The sequence below is a fragment of the Arachis hypogaea genome, chromosome 20, assembly GCF_003086295.3.
Source record: "Arachis hypogaea cultivar Tifrunner chromosome 20, arahy.Tifrunner.gnm2.J5K5, whole genome shotgun sequence".
Lineage (NCBI taxonomy): Eukaryota > Viridiplantae > Streptophyta > Magnoliopsida > Fabales > Fabaceae > Arachis > Arachis hypogaea.
This window is the reverse complement of record NC_092055.1, coordinates 57,766,436-57,777,270: the sequence shown is the minus strand read 5'-3', so window position 1 is coordinate 57,777,270 and position 10,835 is coordinate 57,766,436. Positions and strand designations below refer to the sequence as shown.

Genomic DNA, 10,835 nt, shown 5'->3' with positions numbered 1-10,835 from the left:
CCCAAAGAGGTGCTAGACACCAAGGTCTCAAGAAAGAAAATAAATGAACTATATGCCTGTGGTGTGTATGTATGGGGGAGAGACTTGAGGGAGTAAGTCCTTAGGGGTGCTTCAACACCTAGCACCTTGAACCAACTGGTTTGGGAGTGTTGGCTGAAAGCTTATCTTAAAGAGTTGCCCCCTTACAGAGCACTTAGCCTAAATAACACAAATAACCCTTGAAATAACAATAAAAGGATCAATGAATAAAAGTCTCATGGGATATAAACAAAGTAAGTGTTTAGGGACATGATAAAAGTCTGAAAGCCAATAATGGAATGAACCTAAGTTGCTATGTATGAAACCACCATAAAATCAGTAACATGACTTCCACAAGAATGACTCATTCCTCTGGATATTCCATTCATCATTCTCTTGTTCCAGTACTTGCTTAGGGATAAGCAAGCTTTAAGTTTGGTGTTGTGATGCCAGGGCATCTTGGCCAGTTTCACTGACCTTTTCTTTACTGTTTTTAGGGTAGTTTCATGCATTTCTTTAGGAAATAAGCTAGTTTTGGGTAGATATTCACCTACACCTTGATTCAAGCATACATTGTGCATTTTACATTATTTCATGAGGATTTTGCATGAATTTAGTGACAAATTGTATGCTGCATTACCCATGACTTGGACTAGAACTTTGATGCACTCTGTTGCTTGATTTCAGGACCAAAGGAAGCAAGGAAAGGGAGGTAACTTGCAAGGTTAATGAGAAAAGTGATTGCCAATAACACTCTCAAAGCCATCATTGCCCACGTTAAGAGTCACGTTAACTAAGTTAACGTGCACTCTAACGTGGAGAAGGGAAGTTGAGCCAACGTTAGTGAAACTTAACATTGTCACTAAAGTTGGCAAACACTCATGAGTGGCCACGTTAGAGCCCACGTTAACCTAGTTAATGTGGCCTCTAACGTTAAAGGGGGAAGAGAAGCCAACGTTAGTGATATTCAACATTGTCATTAACGTTGGCCTAAGGATGCAACACACCACGTTAACTCCCACGTTAACTTGGTTAACGTGGGAGCTAACGTGAGAAGTGAGAGTTGTCGACAACGTTAGTGACACTCAACATTGTCACTAACGTTGGAAGCAACCACACAACCCCCCAAGGAGCCACGTTAACTTCCACGTTAACTTAGTTAACGTGGAAGCTAACGATGAGGAATGAATGATGAGCCAACGTTAGTGACACTCAACATTGTCACTAACGTTGGGACGGCTAAGAATGGCCACGTTAGAAGCCACGTTAACCTAGTTAATGTGGACTCTAACGTGAGATCTAGGGGCACATTGGAACGTTAGTGACAATGTTGAGTGTCACTAACGTTCTCGAAGTTTGGCAAGGCCACGTTAGAAGCCACGTTAACCTAGTTAACGTGGGCTTTAACGTGAAGCAAATAGGGGTACACTGGAACGTTAGTGACAATGTTGAGTGTCACTAACGTTCTTGAAGTTTGGCAAGGCCACGTTAGAAGCCACGTTAACCTAGTTAACGTGGGCTCTAACGTGAGGCAAAGGGGTACATTGGAACGTTAGTGAAAATGTTAAGTGTCACTAACGTTCTCGAACTTATACTTTCACTAAATGTTAACACCCCTAACGCCCTGAGCTAAAATCTCTGCCCACTTAGCACTTTCTCTCTGCAAGTAAAGCTAAGCCCAAATGAAGAAAAGAACTGCTTCAAACTCAAGATCCAAAGGCCCAAGACTTGAAGAGCAAACTAGAAGCTGAGAAGAGTAGTATATATTGGAGTAGCTTTGAATTGTTAAAAGGGAGTTCTGAAAGTTGGAAAAAGAGAATTACTCTCTGTATTTTACCTTCTCTGCAATTTCTAGTTCTATGATGTATTCTCCATCTTTATTTTCATTTTCAAGAGCTATGAACAACTAAACCCCTTTCATTGGGTTAGGGAGCTCTGTTGTAATTTGATGGATCAATACTAATTTTCATTATTCTTTTTCTATCTTTTCTCTTGATTTTACTTGAAAGCTTTCGATCTTCATCCCATTGAGTAGTTATCTTGGAAGAGAAGCTATTCAAACTTGGATCTCTTTTGAACCTTGAAAAAGGAATGAAGAGATCAAGCTAGAAATGCTTTCTCATGCTGGACCAAATTGGGTTTGGATGGGTATGTGACTATAACCCTCTCAATACTTGATTTGGGAAATGCATGTGGTATAATCAGTGACCATACTTCATCTCTTCTCATGAGCAATTGACCAAGGAATTGGCTATTGATCAAGATTTGAGAGATTGAATTGCAAGAAGTTGTAATTCAATCACTTAAGATTGCCAAGGAGATCAATGAGTGCATTGATTGAGGAAGAGATGAAAATGAACTTGATCCGGAGAATTGCAACATCTCCTAAGCCCAATGAACTCCCCATATCTAATCTTACCCATTCTCTTTAATTTCTACCATTTACTTTTATGAGCAAATCCCCCATTCCCATTTACAATTCTGCAATTTATTTTCAGTCATTTACTTCGAGTCCTTTAATTCTAGCATTTACTTTTCTGTTATTTACATTCCCGCCATTTTATTTTCTGCAACTCTCAACCCAAATTCTAGATTCGCTCAACTAGAACATTCTTCTAATTAAAGTTGCTTGATCAATCAATCCCTGTGGGATTCGACCTCACTCTATTGTGAGTTTTTACTTGACGACAAATTCGGTACACTTGCCGAAAAGGAGATTTGTTGAGAGACAAGTTTTCCGTGCATCAATCGGCGCGCGCGCGCACCGTGCGCTGGTGCGTCGATGGTTGAATTGCAAGGGTGCGTGCAGGCGGCATGTACGCGAACGCGTCGGTTCCTGGCGCGAGTTGGGCACAAAGTGGGCACGACTCTCGGATATTTAGCCCAAGAGTGGAATTTCGCCACTGGCGCGTGCGCGCACTGTGCGCTAGCACGTCAGTGCCCTTCTTCAAAGAAAAATTTTTGTTTTCTTTATCTTTTTCACATCCTATCTACATGAACATTCTACCTATCCAAAAAAATCAACAAAGCTAGCATTCCTATCCACTCAATCAATCATGAAAAGATCACAAAATTCACAAGAAACTAAAGATATGAACAAGATGGTATAAACAAGGAAGATCTTACGACGGTGGGGTGCCTCCCACCAAGCACTTTTCTTTAACGTCCTTAAGTTGGACGGTCCTTTTCTTAAGCTTCCTCTCTCCTTGGTGCATCCTCCAATATGTACACCTCTAGCTCTCTTGGGGGCTTGCAACCATGATACTTCTTCACTTTATGTCCATTCACTTTGAAAGTTGCTTCACTCTTAGGATCAAACAATTCCACCACTCCGTAGGGCTTCATCTCATTCACCTTGAAAGGTCTTTTCCATCTAGAACGGAGCTTGCCAGGCATAAATCGGAGCCTTGAGTTGTAGAGGAGGACCTCATCACCTTCTTGAAAGTCCTTCTTCCGGATGTGATGGTCATGAAGTGCCTTAGTCTTTTCCTTGTAAATTCGGTCATTCTCATATGACTCGTTCCTCAAACACTCAAGCTCTTCTAGTTGTAACTTCCTAGCTTCACCTGCCTTGGCTAAATTCATGTTGCACTGCTTTACCGCCTAATAGGCTCGATGTTTAATCTCCACCGGAAGGTGGCACGCCTTACCGTAGACGATCCGAAAAGGACTCATCCCTATCGGAGTCTTGTAGGCCGTTCTATATGCCCATAGTGCATCTCCTAATCGGAGGCTCCAATCCTTTCTTTGTGGATTGACCACTTTCTTCAAGATTCTCTTGATTTCCCGGTTGGACACTTTCGCTTGTCCATTTTTTTGCGGATGATAAGTAGTAGCAACCTTATGCGACACTCCATAGAGCTTGAGCAATGCTTCTACCTTCCTGTTACAAAAGTGGGATCCTTGGTCGCTTACGATTGCTCGTGGCGACCCATAACGGCATACAATGTGATTCCTAATGAAAGAAACAACGGCATTGGCGTCGTCAAGGTAGGTAGGTACGACCTCTACCCACTTTGACACGTAGTCAACCGCTAACAAAATATACAGATACCCACTAGAGTTGGGAAACGGTCCCATAAAGTCAATGCCCCATATATCAAATATCTCACAGAACAACATAGGTTGCTGAGGCATTTCATCCCTTTGGGATGCGTTTCCTGACTTCTGACACTGATGGCAAGACACTCATAACCGGTTAGCATCCTTGAATAAGATTGGCCACCAGAATCCACAATCCAACACTTTTTTAGCGGTCCTTTGTGGGCCAAAGTGGCCACCACATTCGGACGAATGACAAGCTTCAAGAATTGTTTGGAATTCAGACTCCGGGACACATTTTCGAATTACTTGGTCTACACCCCTCTTCCACAAGTGAGGGTCATCCTAAATATAGTATTTGGAATCACTCCTCAACTTGTCCCTTTGGTTTTTCGAAAAGTTGGGAGGGAAGATTCTTGCAACCAAGTAGTTCGCCATTGGGGCAAACCAAGGAAAGCTATCCGACACAGCATGCAAACTATCCAATGGGAATGAGTCATTGATCGAAAATGGATCAATTTTTAAATTCTCAATGCGGCTTAAATGATCCGCAACCAGGTTTTGAGATCCACTTCGGTCCCTAATCTTAATGTCGAATTCTTGCAAAAGCAAGATCCAACGTATGAGTCTAGGCTTTGACTCATTCTTTGTCAATAAGTACTTTAAAGCTGCATGATCCGTGTATACCACTATCTTTGAACCTAGCAAATAAGATCTGAATTTATCTAAAGCGTGAACAATAGCTAGGAGTTCTTTTCCAGTAGTGGTATAGTTGGATTGTGCCGCATCTAGTGTCTTAGAAGAATAAGCAATGACATAAGGGAGTTTACCATTGCGCTGTGCAAGCGCGGCACCCACAGCATGGTTTGACGCATCGCACATTATCTCAAATGGCAACGTCCAGTTGGGGCCTCGCACAATTGGTGCCGTGGTAAGAACTCTCCTTAGCTCTTCAAAAGCTTTTACACATTCACCATCAAACTCAAAATCCACATCTTTTTGGAGTAGGCGCGACAATGGCAAAGCAATCTTGCTGAAGTCTTTGATAAAGCACCTATAAAATCCTACATGTCCCAAAAACGAGCGGACCTCCCTCACGGATGAGGGGTGAGGCAAAGTGGTGATAACATCGACCTTGGCCGGGTCTACAGAAATGCCTTCATGAGATACTACATGTCCTAACACTATACCTTGTTGTACCATAAAGTGACATTTTTCAAAATTTAAGACAAGGTTAGTGTCAACACATCTAGCTAGGACCTTGGCCAAGCTCTCTAAAAAAAAATCGAATGAAGTACCATAAATGCTGAAGTCGTCCATAAAGACTTCCAGGCAATTCTCCATTAGATCGGAGAAGACACTCGTCATGCACCGCTGAAAAGTAGTGGGTGCGTTACATAGTCCAAATGGCATCCTTTTATAGGCAAAGGTGCCAAATGGACAAGTAAACGTGGTCTTATCCTGATCTTCAGGAGCAATATGTATCTGGAAGTAGCCAGTAAATCCATCAAGAAAGCAGTAGTGAGATTTACCTGCCAAGCGATCTAGCATCTGATCGATAAAGGGTAAGGGGTAATGGTCCTTCCATGTGGCGGCGTTCAATCTTCTGTAGTCAATACATACTCGCCACACATTTTGTACTCTTTTAGTGACCATTTCACCGTCGTCCTTCTCGACCGTTGTGATGCCCGACTTCTTGGGGACAACTTGAACCGGTCTCACCCACTCACTGTCAGAAATTGGGTATATGATATCCGCATCCAGTAATCGAGTGACCTCTTTCTTCACTACATCGAGTATGGTTGGGTTGAGCCTCCTTTGCGGTTGCCTAACCGGCTTAGCTCCATCTTGGAGAAATATCCTATGCATGCACTTGCGGGGGTCAATTCCCACAATATCTGCTAGGCTCCATCCTATTGCTTTCTTGTACTTTCTGAGAACATCTAAGAGCTTTCCCTCTTCTTCATTTGAGAGCTCACTAGCAATAATGACCGGAAACCTTTGGTTATCCTCTAATAAAGCATACTTCAAATGAGATGAAAGGGGCTTCAATTCACTTTTTATCTCAAGTTGAGGTTTCTTTTCATCAATCTCATGGGATTCATTCTCGACAACTTCTTCATGTTCATCTTCTTGGTCATCCGTCTCCTCAACAATGGGGTAGCTGATGAATGGATAATTTATACGCTTTTTGGCATTGTTTTTAGTATGTTTTTAGTAGAATCTAGTTACTTTTAGGGATGTTTTCATTATTTTTTATGTTAAATTCACATTTCTGGACTTTACTATGAGTTTGTGTGTTTTTCTGTGATTTCAGGTATTTTCTGGCTGAAATTGAGGGACTTGAGCAAAAATCAGATTCAGAGGTTAAAGAAGGACTGCTGATGCTGTTGGATTCTGACCTCCCTGCACTCAAAGTGGATTTTTTGGAGCTACAAAACTCAAATTGGCACGTTTCCAATTGCGTTGTAAAGTAGACATCTAGGGCTTTCCAGAAATGTATAATAGTCCATACTTTGGCCGAGTTTAGACGACATAAAAGGGCGTTGAACGCCAGTTCTATGCTGCTGTCTGGAGTTAAACGCCAGAAACACGTCACAAACCAGAGTTGAACGCCAGAAATACGTTACAACCTGGCGTTCAACTCCAGAAAGAGCCTCTTCATGTGTAACATTCAAGCTCAGCCCAAGCACACACCAAGTGGGCCCCGGAAGTGGATTTATACATCAATTACTTACTTCTGTAAACCCTAGTATCTAGTTTAGTATAAATAGGACTTTTTACTATTGTATTTGACATCCTGGATTGTATTTTTGATCCTGTGATCACGTTTTGGGGGCTAGCCATTCGGCCATGCCTGGACCTTTCACTTATGTATTTTCAACGGTAGAGTTTCTGCACTCCATAGATTAAGGTGTGGAGCTCTGCTGTTCCTCAAAGATTAATGCAAAGTACTACTGTTTTTCTATTCAATTCAACTTATTCTGCTTCTAAGATATTCATTCACACTTCAACCTGAATGTGATGAACGTGACAATCATCATCATTCCCTATGAACGCGTGCCTGACAACCACTTCCGTTCTACCTTAGATTGAATGAGTATCTCTTGAATCTCTTAATCAGAATCTTCGTGGTGTAAGCTAGATTGATGGCGGCATTCATGAGAGTCCGGAAAGTCTAAACCTTGTCTATGGTATTCCGAGTAGGACTCTGGGATTGAATGACTGTGACGAGCTTTAAACTCGTGAGTACTGGGCATAGTGACAGACGCAAAAGGAGGGTGAATCCTATTCCAGTATGATCGAGAACCTCAGATGATTAGCCGTGCTGTGACAGAGCATTTGGACCATTTTCATAAGAGAATAGGATGCAGCCATTGGCAAGGGTAACGCCTCCAGACGATTAGCCATGCAGTGACAGCGCATCGGACCATTTTCCAGAGAGGATCAAAAGTAGCCATTGACAACGGTGATGTCCTTACATAAAGCCAGCCATAGAAAGGAGTAAGACTGATTGGATGAAGACAGCAGGAAAGCATAGGTTTAGAGGGACGAAAGCATCTCCATGCATTTATCTGAAATTCTCACCAAGGATTTACATAAGTATTTCTATCCCTATTTTATTATTAATATTCGAAAACTCCATAACCATTCTATATCCGCCTGACTGAGATTTACAAGATGACCATAGCTTGCTTCATACCAACAATCTCCGTGGGATCAACCCTTACTCGCGTAAGGTTTATTACTTGGACGACCCAGTGCACTTGCTGGTTAGTTATGCAAAGTTGTGATAAAAATTTGAGATTACAATTGAGCGTACCATGTTGATGGCGCCATTGATGATCACAATTTCGTGCACCAAGTTTTTGGCGCCGTTGCCGGGGATTGTTCGAGTTTGGACAACTGACGGTTCATCTTGTTGCTCAGATTGGGTAACTTTCTTTTCGTTTTCTTTTCAAAAAGTTTTCAAAAATTTTTCAAAAATCTTTCAAAAATTTTCTCCTTTGTTTTCGAAAAAAAAATGTTTTCAAAAATATATTTTTCTTAATAATTTTTAAGAATGAATTCTAGTGTTTCATGAAGCATGTTGAAGCCTGGCTGGCTGTAAAGCCATGTCTAATCCTTCTGGGTAGGGAATGTCAGGCGTGTCATGTCTGAGTTACATACTAAAGCTTGGCTGGCTATTAAGCCATGCCTGACCCTTTGATTGGAGCTTTAGACTAAAGAGCATAAGATTCCTGGAATTCATATTAAAAATTTTGGAATCCTTATTTTTCTTTTTCAAAATGATTTTCGAAAAAATTAAAAGAAAATCCAAAAAAAAAATAGAAAATCATAAAAATCAAAAATATTTTTGTGTTTCTTGTTTGAGTCTTGAGTTAATTTCAAGTTTGGTGTCAATTGCATATTCATCTTGCATTTTTTCGAAAAAGTCATGCATTCATAGTGTTCTTCATGATCTTCAAGTTGTTCTTAGTAAGTCTTCTTGTTTGATCTTGATGTTTTCTTGTTTTGTGTTGTATGGTGTTTTTCATATGCATTCTTGAATTCTTAGTGCCTAAGCATTAAAGATTTCTAAGTTTGTTGTCTTGCATGTTTTCTTTGCATATAAAAATTTTCAAAAATAAGTTCTTGATGTTCATCTTGACATTCAAAGTGTTCTTGGTGTTCATCTTGACATTCATAGCATTCTTGCATGCATTCATTGTTTTGATCCAAAATCTTCATGCATTGCCTCATTTTCATGTTTCCCTCTTTCATCATTAAAAATTCAAAAATCAAAAAAATATCTTTCCTTTTTTCTCTCATAAAATTCGAAAATTAGATTTGACTTTTTCAAAAATTTTTAAAATCTAGTTGTTTCTTCTGAGTCAAATCAAATTTTCAATTTAAAAAAATCTTATCTTTTTCAAAATCTTTTTCAAAAATCAAATCTTTTTCAATTTTCTTAGTTATTTTCGAAAATTTCAAAAATCTTTTTCTTATCTTTATCACATAATTTTCGAAAATAACATCATCAATTAATGTTTTGATTAAAAAATTTCAAGTTTGTTACTTACTTGTTAAGAAAGATTCAAACTTTAAGTTCTAGAATCATATCTTGTGATTTCTTATGAATCAAGTCATTAATTGTGATTTTAAAAATCAAATCTTTTTCAAAACCAATTTCAATCATATCTTTTCAAAAATATCTTCTTATCTTATCTTTTTCAAAAATTTGATTTTAAAATATCTTTTCTAACTTCTTATCTTCTCATCTTTTCAAAATTGATTTTCAAATTTGTTTCAACTAACTAACTAACTTTTTGTTTGTTTCTTATCTTTTTCAATATCTTCCCTCTTTTTCAAAATTTCTTTTTGATTAACTAATTATTTTAATTTTTGATTTTAATTTTCGAAAACTAACTTTTTTTCAAAAACTATTTTCGAAAATCACTAACCCTTTTTCAAAAATAATTTTTGAAAATCCCTCTCCCTCATCTCCTTCTAATTATTTATTCATCTACTAACACTTCTCTTCATCTCACATCACTGCTCCTATCCTTACCCTGGTGTTTGGATTCTTCATTCTGCTTCACCCCTATTCCTTTTCTTCTTCTACTAACAATAAGGAATCTCTTTACTATGACATAGAGGATTCCTCTTCTTTTCTTGTTCTCTTCTCTTTCTCTTTCTTATGAGCAGGAACAAGGAAAAAGGCATTCTTGTTGAAGCTGATCCAGAACCTGAAAGGACTCTGAAGAGGAAACTAAGAGAAGCTAAATTACAACAATCCAGAGACAACCTTATTGAAAATTTCGAACAAGTAAAGGAGATGGTAGCTGAACCCAATAACAATAATGCAAGGAGAATGCTTGGTGACTTTACTGCACCTAATTTCAATTTACATGGAAGAAGCATCTCCATTCCTGCCATTGGAGCAAACAACTTTGAGCTGAAACCTCAATTAGTTTCTCTGATGCAGCAGAACTGCAAGTTTCATGGACTTCCATCTGAAGATCATTTTCAGTTCTTAACTGAATTCTTGTAGATATGTGATACTGTTAAGACTAATGGAGTAGATCCTGAAGTCTACAGGCTCATGCTTTTCCCTTTTGCTGTAAGAGACAGAGCTAGAGTGTGGTTGGACTCTCAACCCAGAGATAGCCTGAACTCTTGGGACAAGCTGGTCACGGCTTTCTTAGCCAAGTTCATCCCTCCTCAAAAGCTGAGCAAGCTTAGAGTGGATGTTCAAACCTTCAGACAGAAAGAAGGTGAATCCCTCTATGAAGCTTGGGAAAGATACAAGCAATTGACCAAAAAGTGTCCTTCTGACATGCTTTCAGAAGGGACCATCCTGGATATATTCTATGATGGTCTATCTGAATTGGCTAAGATGACATTGGATACTTCTGCAGGTGGATCCATTCACCTAAAGAAAATGCCTGTAGAAGCTCAAGAACTCATTGACATGGTTGCTAATAACTAGTTCATGTACACTTCTGAGAGGAATCCTATGAGTAATGGGATGCCTATGAAGAAGGGAGTTCTTAAAATTGATACTCTGAATGCCATATTGGCTCAGAACAAAATATTGACTCAGCAAGTCAATATGATTTCTCAGAGTCTGAATGGAATGCAAGCTGCATCCAACAGTACTCAAGAAGCATCTTCTGAAGAAGAAGCTTATGATCCTGAAAACCCTGCAATAGCAGAGGTAAATTATATGGGTGAACCTTATGGAAACACCTATAACTCATCATGGAGAAATCACCCAAATCTCTCATGGAAGG

The 10,835-nt window shown here is 39.4% G+C and overlaps 1 non-coding gene across 1 annotated transcript; it reads right to left on the bottom strand.

The window, feature by feature from the left end:
• Window positions 1-10,276: 10,276 nt before the first annotated feature.
• Window positions 10,277-10,384, bottom strand: LOC112787176 (small nucleolar RNA R71). The gene has a single exon (XR_003194605.1). It is a non-coding gene; the product is annotated as a small nucleolar RNA R71 (small nucleolar RNA).
• Between the last annotated feature and the right edge of the window lie 451 nt (window positions 10,385-10,835).